A 15,837-nucleotide genomic window follows, 5' to 3' on the forward strand; every position below is an offset into this window, starting at 1 on the left:
TGAGCGACCACGGCCATCCACGGCCTTACACGTGGGCCTGCACGCCCACAGCAAAATCCCAAGGCAGATGCCAGCTCTGGGGATGAACCCTACCTCCCCAACCCTCTGAAAACCCTTACTTCCTCAGAAGGGACAGGTGACCCGGTTGGAGCAGGTGATTTTTCTAGCAGCATTTCTAAGACCTGTAGGAGGCGTATTTTGTTAGCGGGCGGGGGGTGGGGGGGGTGTCAAGCTACCATAGGGACTTAAAAGTAAAAGAGGTACTTTATTTTTTGAAGCTCTTATAATTTCAGTTTTCTTAAAAGTGGTATGAAGGAAGGAGGCTTCCTTGCATCTAAAAAAAAAAAAAAAAAGAATGATAAGAAAAGCACTGACAGGAGCTAACAGGTGGAAGCAAACCAATAAATAGCACATGAATGGATAAGCAAACAGTGGTCTCTCTGTGTGATGGAATATTCTTCAGCCTTAAAAAGGAAGGAAATTCTGACCTGTGCTACTACACAGAGGAAACATGAGGACAGGCTGGTAAGTGAAATAAGCCAGTCACAGAAAAGCTTCCCCGCATCCCCGGTACCTAGAGGGGTCAAGTGCACAGAGACAGAAAGTAGATGGTGGTGGCCAGGGGCTGGGAGGGGGATGGGAAGTTAGTGGTTATGGGGTACGGAGCTTTGCTTTTACAAGATGAGAAGTGCTCTAGAGAGAGACTGCAGGGATGACTGTACAACACTACTAATATATTTAATACCACTGAACTATGCCCTTAAAATAGTTAATATGCCCTTAAAAGAGTTAATGTGTTAATTATACTTTAATTAAAAATAGTTTTAAGATGGTCAATTTTATGTTATATGTATATCTTATCAAAATAAAAAAAATTGAAAAAAGAAAAGAAAGTCCCCTACCCAGTGTCCCTTCAGGCCTTTGTCCTGGCTTTGGCTCACTCTGTCCAGGGCTAGGTCCCCTCCACCTCCCAGCCTACATACACCCCAGATTCCTTCTCTTGTCCTCTCTTGATACTGTGTCTGGGTTTGCATCTGTTCACGCCCTCATACCTCGGTTCACTCAGGTGTGCGTTCACGGAGTGCTTCCCCAGGGGTCGTGACCTTATGAAGGGGACAGACAGGTAAAGGTGACCAGTTGTCCCGGAGCCCAAGGGGCAGGAGCACTCACTGTGTCCTGGGCACAGTGGGGCTCATAAGGAACAGTGGTCAGTTCTACTTGAAAAGGTCAGGGGATCAGGCTCCTGGATGGCTCAGTGGGTTAAAGCCTCTGCCTTCGGTTCAGGTCATGATCCCAGGGTTCTGGGATGGAGCCCCCGCATTGGGCTCTCTGCTCAGCAGAGAGCCTGCTTCCTCCTCTCTCTCTCTCTGCCTGACTCTCTGACTACTTGTGATCTCTGTCTGTCAAATAAATAAATAAAATCTTTAAAAAAAAAAAAAAGAAAAGAAAAGGGCTGGGGAGGCTTCATGACAGTGTGGCCTTGAACTGAGTATTGAAAACCAAAGAAGTCTTGGCAAGACATGTTACATTTCCTGGTAAAACAGGACACTTCCAACTCTCCAGACTAGGCAGGTCTTAATGACCAGGGAGGAGCCCTTCCCCCAGGGCTGGGGACAATAATCAGAACAATTACATAATCTCTCTGAGCAGTACCAACCCATCCCCTAGTTCATGGAAAGCCCACTTATGACCGAACACTGTAACATTGCGTCCTGATGTTTGCCACATTGGGTGGGGGTCTTAACTTTAGTAAGAACCCACACCCTGTTAGCAGCTCCTCAAGAAGACTAGAAGTTTCCCAGTTCCTTCCTTCCAGGCCTAGCCCAGGTATCAACCTCCAGTTTGGCCTCCCATGGCTGGAGGAGATCCTGGTTTGTTTGTTGTTGTTGTTGTTTTTAAGATTTTATATATTGATTGACAGAGAGAAGCAGCAGAGGGAGAGGGAGAAGCAGGCTCCCCACTGAGCAGGAAGGCTGATGCGGGACTTGATCCCAGCACCATGGGATCATGACCTGAGCTGAAGGCAGACGTTGAACTGACTGAGCCACGCAGGTGCCCCAGATCCTGATACCTTCCAAGGGATAGGGGACCCACCCAGGGCCAGAAAGGCAGATATGGCATCCCAAACTCTCCCTTCCGCACAGCAAGAAGCCCCAGAGCTCAGGAACCACACTGGGCCACCCCCCTCCTTACAGGCAGGATGAGGAGGCCCTGAGCCTTCACACAACCTACCAGTGGAAGATCACGGTCTCCTGATTTCAAACTAGCCCTGTGGTCACCTGCGCACTGCCCCTCTCCACCTCCGCCAACTACACAGCCTTGGGCTTGTCCCTAAACATCTCCCACAGAACTCCTCTGAGCTCCATTCCTCCTCGGTAACAGGGAGAAAACCTGCATCCCCAGCCCCCCACCCCCCACCCCCCATAGAGACACAAAATAGCACTTTCAAACCCAAGGCAGACCAGGCTGAGAAGCTTAAATCCTGCACTCGATGAAATGAAATGAATGCGAAATCTTCAGAGTTCAACAGACTTGATTTCTGATTCTGCCACTTATTTGCTTCACTCATGCACTCTTCATTCATTCATTCATTCATTCACTCATTCATTCATTCATTCATTCATTCAGCAACATTTCTGGAGCACCAGCTTTGTGCGTGCCAAGTCCTTGGTGGTGGAAATACAAAGCTGGATAAAGACCCCTTCCTTCAAAGGCCCACAGGCATCAGGGGGACTGGTTACGGTGCAGGGTGCTGGACAGGACAGGGGCATCTAGGCCAGTCTCAGTGGGGGTGGGGGGATATTTGTAGGGGCCAGTCCAGATCTCTATATAGGAGGGGCTTTGAAGCAACCGTCTGATTGGAGAGGTCTGTTGACGCTGTGCTTTGCTTGCACTTTATGCAAGTGTCGGTTTTCCCGATCCAGGAAACAGAGGGAGTCGAAAGATTACAGGGAGGGCTCCCAAACCACCCATAGTTCTGTCGCCAAATGGTGTGAGTTGGCCTCTGGGTGCCGCCTCCCCTGTAAAGTCAGACCAATATGGTCTGCATCCCAAAATGGGTATGAGTTTTGAATGAAGCAGAGTACAAGCTGCAGATCCCTGTCCGAGACAGTTGGCCCTTCTCAGTGGGAGTCCTACAGCAGAAATCAATACAATTTTTATTTGGGGCCGAGTTAGGCCAGGACGCTTGCAGGAGCAAAGCAAAGACGCTCCAGCTGCAACTGTCTCCTTCTGATAAATTCACATTTATAGCAAAGACTGTCCATGGGCTGAGACACTTGAAACCACTGTAAAAACGACATGTTAAATTTATTTTGTCTTATATTTACTTAAAACTTCTAGTGTTTTAAAGAAAGGCCCTTCCATAAATACATTTTAGCGTAAGGCACACTGCAATGTGAAAGGAGGAATCTTAATCACTGCACTGATGACCAAGTTCAGGTCCATCGTGAACTACTTAAAAAATCCTCGCTTCCACGGACACTCTTGGCGACATCTGGCCTCTGCTGGCACCCCGACGTTTAATTGCTCAAGAATTTCTCAGTGGGAACATCTAGTGCCTTTGACCCACTGTATCATGGGAAAGGCATCTGGGGTGGGCAGTGGTAAGAGGGGCCATTCCAGAAATGTACCACTTGCTGCTGTCACGGAGAAACTGAGCTCGCTGATTCAGGGCCAGGTCCCGGACTCCTTCTGTCACCTTCCCAGGCTGGTGGGACCTCCTCCTTGTGGATTCCCTGCCACACCCTCCTTTGAGTTCCCTAATGGCCCCGACGAGCTAAATCGCTCATCACACAGCATTGCAAGAGGAGATGGGCAGCCTCCATCATTGGACAGGAACCTCACCGGAGGCAGGGATGGGGTCTTGCCCTGTAACCTTACCCTCATGCCCCCCCCCCAGCTAATACTGTTTCACTGAACTAATCTCTTTTTAAAAAAAATAATTTATTTATTTATTTATTTGAGAGAGAGAGAGAGAGATAGAAAGTATGAGAGGAGAGAGGGTCAGAGGGAGAAGCAGATTCCCCACTGTGCAGGGAGCCTGATGCAGGACTCAATGCCATAACTCCAGAATCATGACCTGAGCTGAAGGCAGTTGCTTAACCAACTGGGTCACCCAGGCACCCACACTGAAATAATCTTGTTAAATTACTGAACGTCTCAGCCTGTGGAAGGACCATGTGGGTTTGCAGAGAATTTCTTCTTTCACCAAAATCGAGCGTTCTCCTTCTCTGAATGTGTTTGTTCAAACCTAAAGAATCATTTGTATGCTAAAAAAGCCAAAAGACTTTTCTCCTCTTGGACAAGAAGAGAAAAATAATGGCTGAAGTCATTGAAAGGCTGCCAGTTAAGAGTTTTCTGAGATGGATGAAGATGGTAAGATTATTCAATCTCAGCTTAAAAAAATTCCACCTTTATAGATGGTTAAAATTACCAAATTTCTAGAACATGCTTGTATCTAAGCTATTGGTTAGGGCTTCCATCGAAGTGGCTGGAATTTGGAGTAGGTAAGTTCCAAGTGTTTTGCCCATCACATACAACTAGGCAAGTATAAATAATTCTCAATATTCCAATATTTACTTGTTGGTTGGAGAATGGTTCTTTCATTGACTTCTGCTCATCTGGACTGAAAGAAGTTTTCAAATAAGTCTCTGCCTTAAAATGCATGGTATGGGGGCGCCTAGGTGGCTCAGTCGGTTACGGGTCTGACTTCAGCTCGGGTCAGGCTGGCCTGGTTCTGAGGAGGGAGATGGGGTCTGTGCGGTCAAGATCTGTGGTCATCACTGTACTGGTGAGGGGAAGACAGTGTGCTGTACATTGAAAATCTGCCCCCAGATTTTCTGCCTGGAAATCTGCCTCCCCAGTTTACTGAGCTCTCCCACATGCTTGATTGTGTCCAACGGCCACACGAGCATGATGTCACCAAGGTCAGGAGCATTGACCTGTAGGGCAGAGGGGTGGAGAAGAGCAAGGCCCTTTGACTTCAGGAGATCTGGGCTCTTTATCTGTAAATTAGGAGTCCTAATACCTCTTGAGGGATTTGAGTGCAAGATCCCAGGACAGGCTTGGCCGATGGGTGATGCTTACCAGCGCTCCCTTCATCGCAGACGGGTGTGCTGGGACCCAATGTGGGTGCAGCACCTCCCTGATAGGCCCCGAGCGGGACACTCTCTTGTGCCTGGCCCTGAGTCGATGCAGGGATGAACACGCACCAAGCCTGCCCTCGGGGACCTCCAGGTCGGATGCTGTGGGATGTCTTCCAGATGGGGAAGAAAGAAAGTTGTGCCCCAGTTCAAGATGCCTGGGTGTGAGGTATGGCAGCCTGGGGAGACACGGGCTATAGGTTCTGAGGGGTCTGGGGGTGCCCTCCTTCTCCCTCCTTGACCCTCGCTGCCCCCATGCTAAGGGGGACGGCCAGTCCCCACCCCTTGTGTCACTCATCCATATTTCAAAGGATTTTGTCAACCACCCGGTGTACATTCAGTTATCCTTTGTCCATGTTCCAATTTTGTGTATCCAAGTCAACCGTAAGGGCCCATCAAAGTTTCTGACCAACCTGCCATAGCCAGGGTTCCAGTGAAATCCTGCCAATAACAGCTCCTACTTACTGAGCACTTACTCTGTTCCAAGGACTGTTCTACACTCTTTACCTGTATTAGCTTATTTAATTCTCGCGATACCCTAAAGGCAGATAGTATTCTTAGCTTCATTTTAGAGATGAAGAGGTTGAGGCAGAGAGGTCAGCCAGGTTGCCTGAGGCCCTTCAGCTGTACGGGCTGACATCTGTTTCCAGGTCCTGACCCGGGAGCCCCCTGCCCCCCCCCCCAAACCAAGGGCATCTAAAGCTTCAGGCTGCCTGTGAACCTCATGGGGAGGGGGGCGGCAAACACAATTTCTGTAAGATTCCAAGAATGCTAGAGAGCACACCTGTTCCTTGTCTCTGGGCAGGCAACTGGGAGACCAGGCTCAAGCAGGTGTCTGTTTAATCCTGGGGCTGGGGGGCCGCAAGGTGAGAAGTACAAGAGGGCCGCCTCCCCCAGCAGTGACGGCCACTGCTATATAGCTCCCTCCTCTCTGGTCACCTACGGGTGGGGAGGGAGGGGTGCAGAATCATGTCTAATCTGGCCTCAGCCCCAGGCTCTGTTCCTGGCACAGCATTGGGGAGCGCCGGGGTGGATGAAGCTGGCGGCAAGAGCCTCTCAGGGAATCAAACAGAAGATAGTCAAGGGGCAGGGGAAACAGCATTGAGCTGGTTTGCGGTGGATGGGAGCTTCCCTCCTGGAGTTCCTCCCTGCTCCACCAGGAGGGGGCACTGGGAGCACCTTACTGAAAGAAGAGGTCCCAAATTTGAGCCTCTCAGAAGTGGCCAGAGGCCAAGGTTATATAATTCTGGCACTCTTGCCAATGGCTCTGCCCTCCACCCCTTCTTACCAGCTCTAGTTCCTGGAAAACAAACATGTCCCTGGGCTGAATCTCTTTGGCTACTTCGTCATTAACTCTGGAGGCCAGGGGATGGACAGGATGACTTTTGAGGTTTCCCATATTCTGGGATTCTGGACTTCACCTCAGAAAGCCATGCCCGGGGCAGGGAGACAAACCAATGGAACGGAAGAAAGAGCCTAGAAATAGACTCTCAAACATACGGCCAACTGATTTTCAGCAAAGGTGACAAGACCATTCAACAGAGAAAGGGCAGTCTTTCCAACAAGGGATGGTGGGAAAACTCCCAAATGCAAAGAAACAAAGAGTTGGGTCCTTACTCAGAATGGACCTCAACTTAAGAGGGAAAACCATAAAGGTCTTAGAGGAAAACACAGGGGAATTTCTTCGTGACATGCGGGTTAGCGATGATTTTGTGGTTGTGACAGCGAAAGCACAGGGAAAAAAAAAAGACAAAAATTGATAAACTGGATTTCATCAAAATTAAAATCTACTGTGCATCAAAAGGGCATGATCCAGAGAGGGAGAGACAACCCACAGAATGAGAGAAAATACTTGAGAATCATGTGTCTGATGAGGGATTATTATCCAGAATATATAAAGAGCTCCTACAGCTCAACAACAGACAAGCAACCCAACCCCCAAAATGGGCAACAGACTTGAATCCACATTTTTTCAAAGCAGATCAACAGCGGACCAGACGCTAAAGGACAGCTGCTATGTGAGCCTCCTTCCAGGAAACACCGTGTCCTCACCGAATGGTTCACTTAAAATGATCAAAATGGTAAACTTTACATTTTTCACACAATAAAAAAAACTATCCCTAATTAAACAAGAGATTTTGAATTTTTAAAAAGGCCCTCTGAGTAGCACGAAGAGCACTCGGCTTGGGATCTTGGCCTCTCAGAGGCCTCCAGCGTCTTCTCTCAGGTCCAAATCCTTCAGCAGAAAGCCAACCTCGAGTTGGGCTTTGCTACCGCCGTTCCTCGGGTCCCATCTTGCCCCATCCTGCCTGTGTCCACCACAGACTTTCCCAAACACTGCAGGTACTTTCCCAACTCTAAGCCCTTATTCCTGCTGTTTTCTGAGTCAAGAGTGCCCTTTGCAGCTCCTTCAGTGAGAGCTTCTCTTCAGCCTCCGAAGTCCACTGCAAATGTCCTGTATCCACAAAGCCCCAGTCCATTTGCACTTCCCCCGGGGGACTCTGGCTTCTGCACATCCAGCTCCCTGAGGTTAGGGATCAACTCACTCATGACAAATGCTGCATACCTCCCTGACATGGGGCTCGACTTGTGGGGGCTGCTTTGGGGGCAGAAGAAGTCTATAGCAGCACCCAATTCATTCTACAAAGAGGGAGGAGGGAGCTCTCCGCCTCTCCCATCCCCCATGGTGTCTGGCCCACTGTAATCACAGCTGCCACCCTCCCCTCTCCAAGTGCTGACTGCACTGAGAGGCTCAGGTCTAAATACTTCCTCCTGTCTGGGCTCTGAGCTCTGGACAGCATCCTTTCCGGAGCAGAGAGGCTACATCTCCTGTGTGTGTGTGTGTGTGTGTGTGTGTGTGTGTGTGTGTGTGTATGTGTGTGCATGGAGGGGGTGTCTCTGAACCCCAGGGATAAGACTGAGTAGATGAGATACTCAGGCATGAACAGCAGCAGCTCTCAGGTGGCCCTTGCCAGGAGGACAGCAGGAGAGGACAAGGGACCCAGAATAGAGCAGGTGAGGGATGGAGCCGTAGGCAGGAGGGACCTAGCAGGAGGAGAGTGGGGTGGGGAGGGAGGTTACCCATCTCACTGGAGCTGGCCCTGGCTGTGGCAGCTGGACCCTGGCTTGTGGCCCCTGACGTGACAGCCAAGGGGAAACAGTGGGGCAAAGGGGTGTTCCTTCAAGGGCAGAGTCCACGAGGACTCAAGGCTCACACAAAATGGGGCTACCAAGACCTCTCGGCTCCCACCCCTCACGCTCCACGGGGAACCCCGTGGGGATAAACGGTTTCCCAACAGGGTGCAAGAGGTCTGCGTTCAAAGAAAGGGGAAAAGAAGAGAGATATGGCAAGATTTGCCTTTATTCGTCCCTCCCCTGGCTGTCAGCTCCACCCTGCCCTGAGCAGAGTTTCTGGCATGTTCCTGGGGCCTCTGGAAACTCAAGGCGAAATTCCTCAGACCGGTTTGAGGCCCCTGTGTCATGCCTGCTCCCCCCCCCTCACCACAGCTCATCAGGGCACTTGAGTGGGTGAAGAAGCTGTGGCCAAGGTCACAGGGTCAAGTCTAGAACTCTGACCTGTTGGGCACTAAGCCACCCTTGACCTCCCCACCCACCGCATCCCCAGATGTGGAGAAGGGAAGCGCTCCTTGGGGGCCATATTTGTAAAACCCAGTCTTCCAGGCTCAGGATTAGGGTGGCCTCAAGTCTCCTTAGGCTCCTCCTACAAAAGAATGCCTTTCAGGCTCTCAGGGCCTTGGGCCATCAAGCACTTACCTTCTCCCTTCCCAGCAGCCCTACCTTGGACAGATACTTGAGCTGTCTGAGTCTGTTCACCTCCTTGAAGTAGAATGGCAGGAGGATTTATGTCATGGCCCAGAGACCGAGATCCAATGAAATTGCCCTTGACACCTGGTACACTGCCCGGTGTACCCACAGAGGTGGGTGAATGCGGCTGACACACAGAATCAGCAGCACAGGGGTTTGCCCTGCCAACTCAAACCCCCTTTGGCCTCACACTCCACCAGACTCACTTCATTATTGTCCCCATCCTGCAGATGGGAAAACTGAGGCAGGGAGCCAGGCCAGGCACGCCAGACTAGCCACTTCTGCGGGTCAGACTCACCTTCCCCTTCAATACAATGAATCAGGCAGCGTAGTGGGGCCTAGAGGCCTCCTGAGGATCCCGGAGAGACCAACCACCCTCTCCTGACGCCTGGATCTCAGGCCTGGAACGGCACAGAACCCCAGGGCTTCAGGAATCACCTAGCACCATGTGGGGGTTTTATAGATGGGAGACCGAGGCCCCCAATGGGGGGACCTGAGCCAGATGGGAGCCCATGTCGCTGGATGGTGGGGCTGCACAGCCCGCCAGGGAGATCCATGGACACTGAGGGCCCCACACCTGGGAGAGCCTGGGAGTCTCCATCCCCACTCTGAAACCTGATCAGAACCCCCACCTCCTTGCCATAGGTGGCCATACCCTAGTGCTCTTCAGGGTGGACGCATGAGGCAGAGAACTTGCCCTGCAGGCACACTACCTCTCTGCACCCTTACAACCCACCACCCTCCTCCCTCATAGGCAGGACAAGCCCAGAGGGCCTCAATTAACACATGAGGAGATTGAGTAGAGCCCTAGAGACAGGGGGCCCATTTCTGGGGCAAAGTCAAGACTTGAACCCAGATCTCTTGCTCTGCGGAGAAGGCCTGGAGGGAGAAACAGAGGACGGGAAGAAGCTGCCTTGGGCTGCTCAGGTACCAGAGAAGGTCTGGCAAGCAGGTGGCAACTTCCCACTTCCCCCACCCTCTCTGAGCCCTCCCCTTACTGGGCAAGGTTAGGCTCACCTGGGAGTGGGGCGGGGGACTTCCCAACCCCAGGACAGCCCTTCCTGCCAGGCACGCCCCGCCCCACGGCCTGAGTCCCAGCTTCCCCATCCCAGTACCAGCCCCAGGGAAATGGGCTTGCCCAGTTACTGATCTTTCTGGAACTCCAGACCTGAAGGCATGGGACATGCCCTGTGCTTCTCAGAATTCCCCACAAGGTCTGGCACGGTGACAGACAAAGTTTGGTGAGCGATGAATGAGTAGAATCAGCATCTCCATCCCTCTGTCTGTGAAACCGGACATTTGAGCCAGGAGACATCTGGCATCTCTCCCAACACTAGGTGGGACACCCACCCTGACACTGAGATCCATGGTGTGTGGTGGGGGAGAAGCCAGGCTCCAGGACATGACGAATGCCCCGGGCCCAACCAGTGGCCATCCCAGAGAAGAGATTGGTCATGTGGCCTCAGCTAAGTCTTCCACCGCTCAGGGAAGAAGACTTGTCTTAGGGAGCCTGGCAGAGATTAGGGGTCCCAGCCAAGACTTGTCCTAGGGAGCCTGGCAGAGATTAGGGGTCCCAATGGGACCCCTAGTTGCAGGATGAGTCCGTGAAATCCCATGGGGGACCCTCCCCCCCACCCGTCAACTGTTGCCTTGAATCCCCAGGATCTCTGGGTGGAGTCTGCCTTTTGTCTCAGGAGAGTGGGGCTATATTTGGCTCAATCAGAGAGTGTGTGTGACTAGCTGGCGGGGTTACAGCAAAGGAAGAGAGTGGGTGAGGCCAGCAAATGTTCCCCCAACCCCTACTTCCCCCACCCCCAGCTGCGGAAGGAGGAAAAACCAGTTGTGCATTCTGCCTTCCCACTAACCTGGCTGCAGGGCTCCATGTCTCCCTGGGTCTCAGCTTACTCATCTGCTAAATGGGTTCTGCAACGTGCCTAGAGACGGCACCCACAATGGTTTCTTTTCCGCAATGAGCTCCACAGGATAGAGGGTATACTGGAGAGCTAAGGGTAGGAAGAGGCTTCTCCGTGGTGTGGGTGGGCTGCGTGGACCCAGCCAGAGCTGCTGGAAGACTCTAGGGCTCCATGTGGAGACTGTCACTCACTCAGGCAGCTTTCCTGGGCAGCTGGGACCCGTGGCTGGGAAGGCCACAGGCTGTGGAGCACGGGTGCTTAGTCATGGTCTCCCCACAAATGCTCTGGCGGCAGAGGCTCTGCCTGCCGCAGGAGGCCCCAGGGGTGTCCCTAACTGGCACAGGTGCTCCCCTAACAAGCACACAGCTCCCCTACATGGGGTACAACAGGTGCAAGTGTGTCTTTCACGTAGGAGTGCACACCAGTTAGCACCCATGGCCACACCTGGAAACACGTTAGGACAGCAGGACCCAGACCCAGTGAGCACGGGCAGGACACATGCCCACGGGGTTCATGCTGCACTCGTGCCCATAAAAACCCCCACATCCATGCTCGAGCAACACTCTGAATGAGACATCGGTTCTCCATTCAGCCTTCTACTGACCAGTAAATATTTGTTATGCCCATGGATCTCCATCCGGAAGGACCTGAGCTGTAGACTAGCCCGCAAGCACACTGTTCTCCTAGAAGGAAGTCTGGTTCAGTAAGTGCGGACATAGGTACCCTGAGCAGAGACAGGGGACATGACTACAGGGGCCAGGAACCCCAGGCCTCAGCCCAGAGCCTGGTCATCTGTGGGCACCAAGACTCTCCAGAGTTGGCTCCTCTCCATGTTTAAGTCCAAGCCTGGAGTCTAGAACCTGCATTAACGCAGGCCCTCTAGGGCCCCCGGCCCACTTATCCTGGAACTGCTGCCCACGTAATCTCTGTATCCCCTTAGCTCACCTCAGGAAACCTCAAGACCCATTTCTGCTTCTAGGGAAGACTTTTCTGTCCGCTGTATCCAATTTCTCCTGGAGAGAAGTGTGTGTAAGCCCCAGTTTCGGGGGGAGGCCAGGGAAACAGGGTGAAGGCGGGTCCAGACTGGTACCGTCCTAAAAACCCCTAGAGAGCCTTTGGAAATTGTCCAAACTCCCGCATTTCACAAGTTCAGACCCAGAGGGGACGGGCCACATTCCCAAGGCCACGCAGGGAGTGGAGAACCCCGCGGTGGAGACCGGCTGTGATCCACACCGGCTTGTGGGCCCTGCCCCACACGTGCGCCATCCGGGACTTCCGTGCCCTCGCCCAAACCTCCCGCACGCACCTCCCAATCTTCTCCGCCAGGGCCCTCGGAGCGCACGGAGAGCCAGCAGCTCTGCCCCAGCCTGGGTCGCCCGCAGCCCATCAGCAAGGGCCTTGGGGCAGACGCCCACGCTCCGCGGCCCCTCCACCCCCGTTTGGACGGAGAGTCCGCGCTAAGGCAATCTGCGTTAAGAATCCAAGGAAGGGCAGGCGTAGCTCTCCCGCTTTCTGGAACGCGCCTCAGTGCGGGCGCCCAGCAGATCTACATACTCAAGCACACGCAGCTCTTGCTCTCGGTGGCCTGGAAAGACAGGTACTTGGCGGGTGGTGGCGCCTCAGTCTCTCTCTCTCTCTCTCTCTCACACACACACACACACACTCTGCTAGTATTTCCCAGTAAAACTCTCCTCTCCAAAAAGGCATTTCGGGTGCAGTGGAGCTCCGTGCTGACCCTTCCATCTGTCTCTGGAGCTAAAATCTGAAACCGCCCGCTGCTCAGCATCACCACCCTAGTCCCCAGCGCTTGGCTCCCCGGAACCCTTGGCCAAGCCTCAGCTCCCTTTCCACTCCTTCCTCTTCTCCTTGGTGCTGGTAGTGCCTGCTGCGTGGGATGGGGGTAGAGTAGAGGTCTTTGGCAAGGCCTTGGAATGCCCCCGGCCCAGAGTGGAAGGGGGTGGGTGGGTGGGAGGCTCTAGGGTCCCCAGGCTTCTATTCAACCCCTGAGTCAGCCGTTTTAAGGAGAATGGCTGTCAGGCAACAGAGCACTTGCTGACCCAGGCTACCTTGTCCCTCGGTGCCAGGTGAGGAAGGAGAATTCTTGCAAGGAGGTGGGGGTGTGGCCCACTTGCACATCTGTAGACCAGAGAAGGCTGGGGGGGCCTCCAACGGGGGGATGGGGGGAGGTCCCTGGGGGCCACAAGTAACTGTGAACTTAGAGAAGCCCCAGCCTGCAGCTGGGAGGGCTTGCTGGCTGGAGAGAGGGTGCGTCTTCTTTCCGCAAAACAGCACTGTTTGGAAGGAGGGCCTCTTCTTACTGGTCTAATCCAAACCCAACAAAGGCGTGTGGTGCCCAGGGTCCCTAAACAAGGGGACCGGCAGCAGCGTCCTAAACTCTGAATTCACCGAGCAGTATCAACATGGAGCTGTCTTGGTTTCCTAATCTGAGGACCCGCCTTGTCACTTCAGCAAAGCCCGGGGAACCCCGTAGCTTCGGGAGCACGTGGCCAGATGGCGCCTGGCAGGCTGCGACCAGAGGCAAAACTGGGCTCTCACTGCCCCACCCAAAACAGTGCCCGGGCCTAGGTGGGGATTGGCGACTGGGGTGAGGTGTCCAGGGTGCGGGCTTCGGGGGCGCAGGGAGCTCTCTCTAGCCTAGCACCGTGTCACATCCCCTCTTCCCTACTCCCCTTTCCTTGGGGCAAAACGAGCACCACCAAGCCCCGCTTCCCGTTCCCGGATCCCTGCCCCCAGAGCCTCCTGCACTCCGGGCAGTTTTTCCCCCGCCTGCTGCTTCGGGCACACTGGCCGGAGGAGAAGCCCGCACCCACACCGAGCCTGTGGGACACCAAACTCCCCGCACTCCCACTGCTGCAAAGGCCACCGTATTTCCATTTCGCATGTCAATTTTCCACCAAAACAAAGCAGCGCGAGAGCAGAGCTGCAGGAAGGAGGAAAGGAGCTGAGGCCCAGAGGAAGGAACATCCCCAGAAAAGTGTGCCCAGCTGTTCTCCAAAACGAAAGTCCTTAGGGACTTTGGCAAAATGTAATGCACGGTGTTTTAGCTTGTTTTCCTACCTCGGCTGCGGTTGCTTTTCGCAGCCTGAACCGCCCCCGGCTTCGGCGAGTCCAGGACAGCCTGGCGCTGCTGCCGCGAGGTTTCTGGTTTTCCAGTCCGGGTGGCGCAAATGACCGGGTGTACAAGGTCACCCTCCACAAGAAACACCACCTTCACCAGAGGGGGTGGGGACCCCAACTCTCTGAAGTCTCTGAAGTTTTCTTGAAACAGCTTACAAAAAAATAGCCCCCTCCAGATTTTCAGGGACATTACGTGCCTGTATCATGATCCCGCGGGTAGCTGTCCTAGTGTACACACACAGAACAGTTCTTCGAACTTTCCACTTAGCTGTGCACTGCGCTGTACATAAATTAGAATAAAGAAAACTGTGCAAATCGATTGACTTAAAATACTAAACCTTTAATCCAGGCCTTCCTTTTTTTTTTTTAATTTAAAGTCATCCGTGTTTAGGCCAACGGCTCAAGAACGCTGACGGCTCTAGAAATTAACAAAGTACAGCATTAAAAGCATTTTCCTGCTCTGCCCCCTTCCCCCAAATTGATCGGGGTCGCAATGGCACGGCTCCCAGGCTGGAGTTTTCTCCCATCATCCTACAATCACCCACCGCCTCTTAACTGCTCCTTGCCAGTCCGAGATCTCGCCGCCGTCTTATTTTGGGTTTCTCTTATGCAAAGCCACACACCGGTTCTTTGACTAACTTCGAATAGGACCCGGGCGGAGTTTACACGTTTCCTGGTGTGCAAATTATGTCGGTGCGGGGGAAATAAATGCCCTTAGCGTTCAAACACTGCGTCTAATTCGACAAATCAGGACCAGCCCCTCGGCGGCGCCCCAGGGGTCTCAGGCCTGGCCCAGGTCTCCCGACCTCTAAGCTGTGAGCGCTTCTTTTGGGACGGGGGAGAAGGGCGCGTTGCTGGCAAGGTAGTCACCGGCTAGCAACGAAAACCTGCCTGCACCGAATCGAAAGCGAAAGAGGATGGAGCAGGGCTGCTCCCCGAAGCTTCCAGGGGCGCATGGCAGAGGCCTGGGGCAGCGGCGGCCGGGGCTCGGGTAGCCGCCCGGGGTTCGGGGGGCGAGGCGCGGGAGACCTCACTCTGGCGAGAAGGAAGCTCTCTGCGCCGCGGAGAAACGTCGGCTGGCTCTCCAACCTGGCGTGTCTAGGGCCCTCGGGCCCAGGACCAGCAAAGACTTCGGAAAGCCGAAGTGCGCCCCGGAGCCCCGCGAGGCGGGGATTGCGACACGCGCGAACCCGCGGGGACACGTTCGTAAACTCCCAGTTATTCCCGGCACCCGGAGGGGACTGCGGAGTCGGCTAGCTCTTGGCCCTTTTAGTACAGAGAGGGAAACGGAGGTCCAGGAAGGGGTAGGGTGCAGACTGAGAGGACTTCTCACCTCTGCTTTCCGCAGCTCCGAGAGGGAGTAGGACGACCGCGGGGACTAGAGTCGGCTTCTCCCCCGCGCGCCCTCTCGGTGTGGCCCTGGCGCAGCCCCCCAGGCCGGCTCTTCCGCACCCAGGGGCGCTTAGACGCGCGGGCAGTGGCTCCTGGGGCTGAGGTCCCAGAGAAGGTCTCTGAAGGCTTGCCTCCCGTCTGGTGCAGTACTGCCGAAGGAGAATCGCGCTTCCCGCCCCGGGACCAAAAGAGCCAGGAGGGAGGTTTGCAAGGTCCAAGTTACCTGCCGCCAGCCAGCCAGCCAGCAGCCGCGGAGGAGCTTCTGGCTGAGGCCTGGTCTGCTTTGGCCTTTCCCCGAGCTCCTGGGAACATCCCATGGCTTTTTCTTTGAACCCCATTTACTACCTTTTGATTCCACACTCCCCAAGTGTGGGAGAGAACAGCTACCCGGGTGTGCCTGTTTCCCTGTTTCCCTGCTTGCTGGC

General features: G+C 53.9%; 1 protein-coding gene across 1 annotated transcript in view; it reads right to left on the bottom strand.

Annotated features, from left to right (window-relative positions):
- Nucleotides 1-15,837, bottom strand: part of ALX4 (ALX homeobox 4) — a 43,551-nt gene that overhangs the window by 24,646 nt on the left and 3,068 nt on the right. The gene's annotated exons all lie outside the window — the stretch shown is intronic.

This window comes from Mustela nivalis (genome assembly GCF_964662115.1).
Source record: "Mustela nivalis genome assembly, chromosome: 9".
NCBI classification, from domain to species: Eukaryota; Metazoa; Chordata; class Mammalia; order Carnivora; family Mustelidae; genus Mustela; species Mustela nivalis.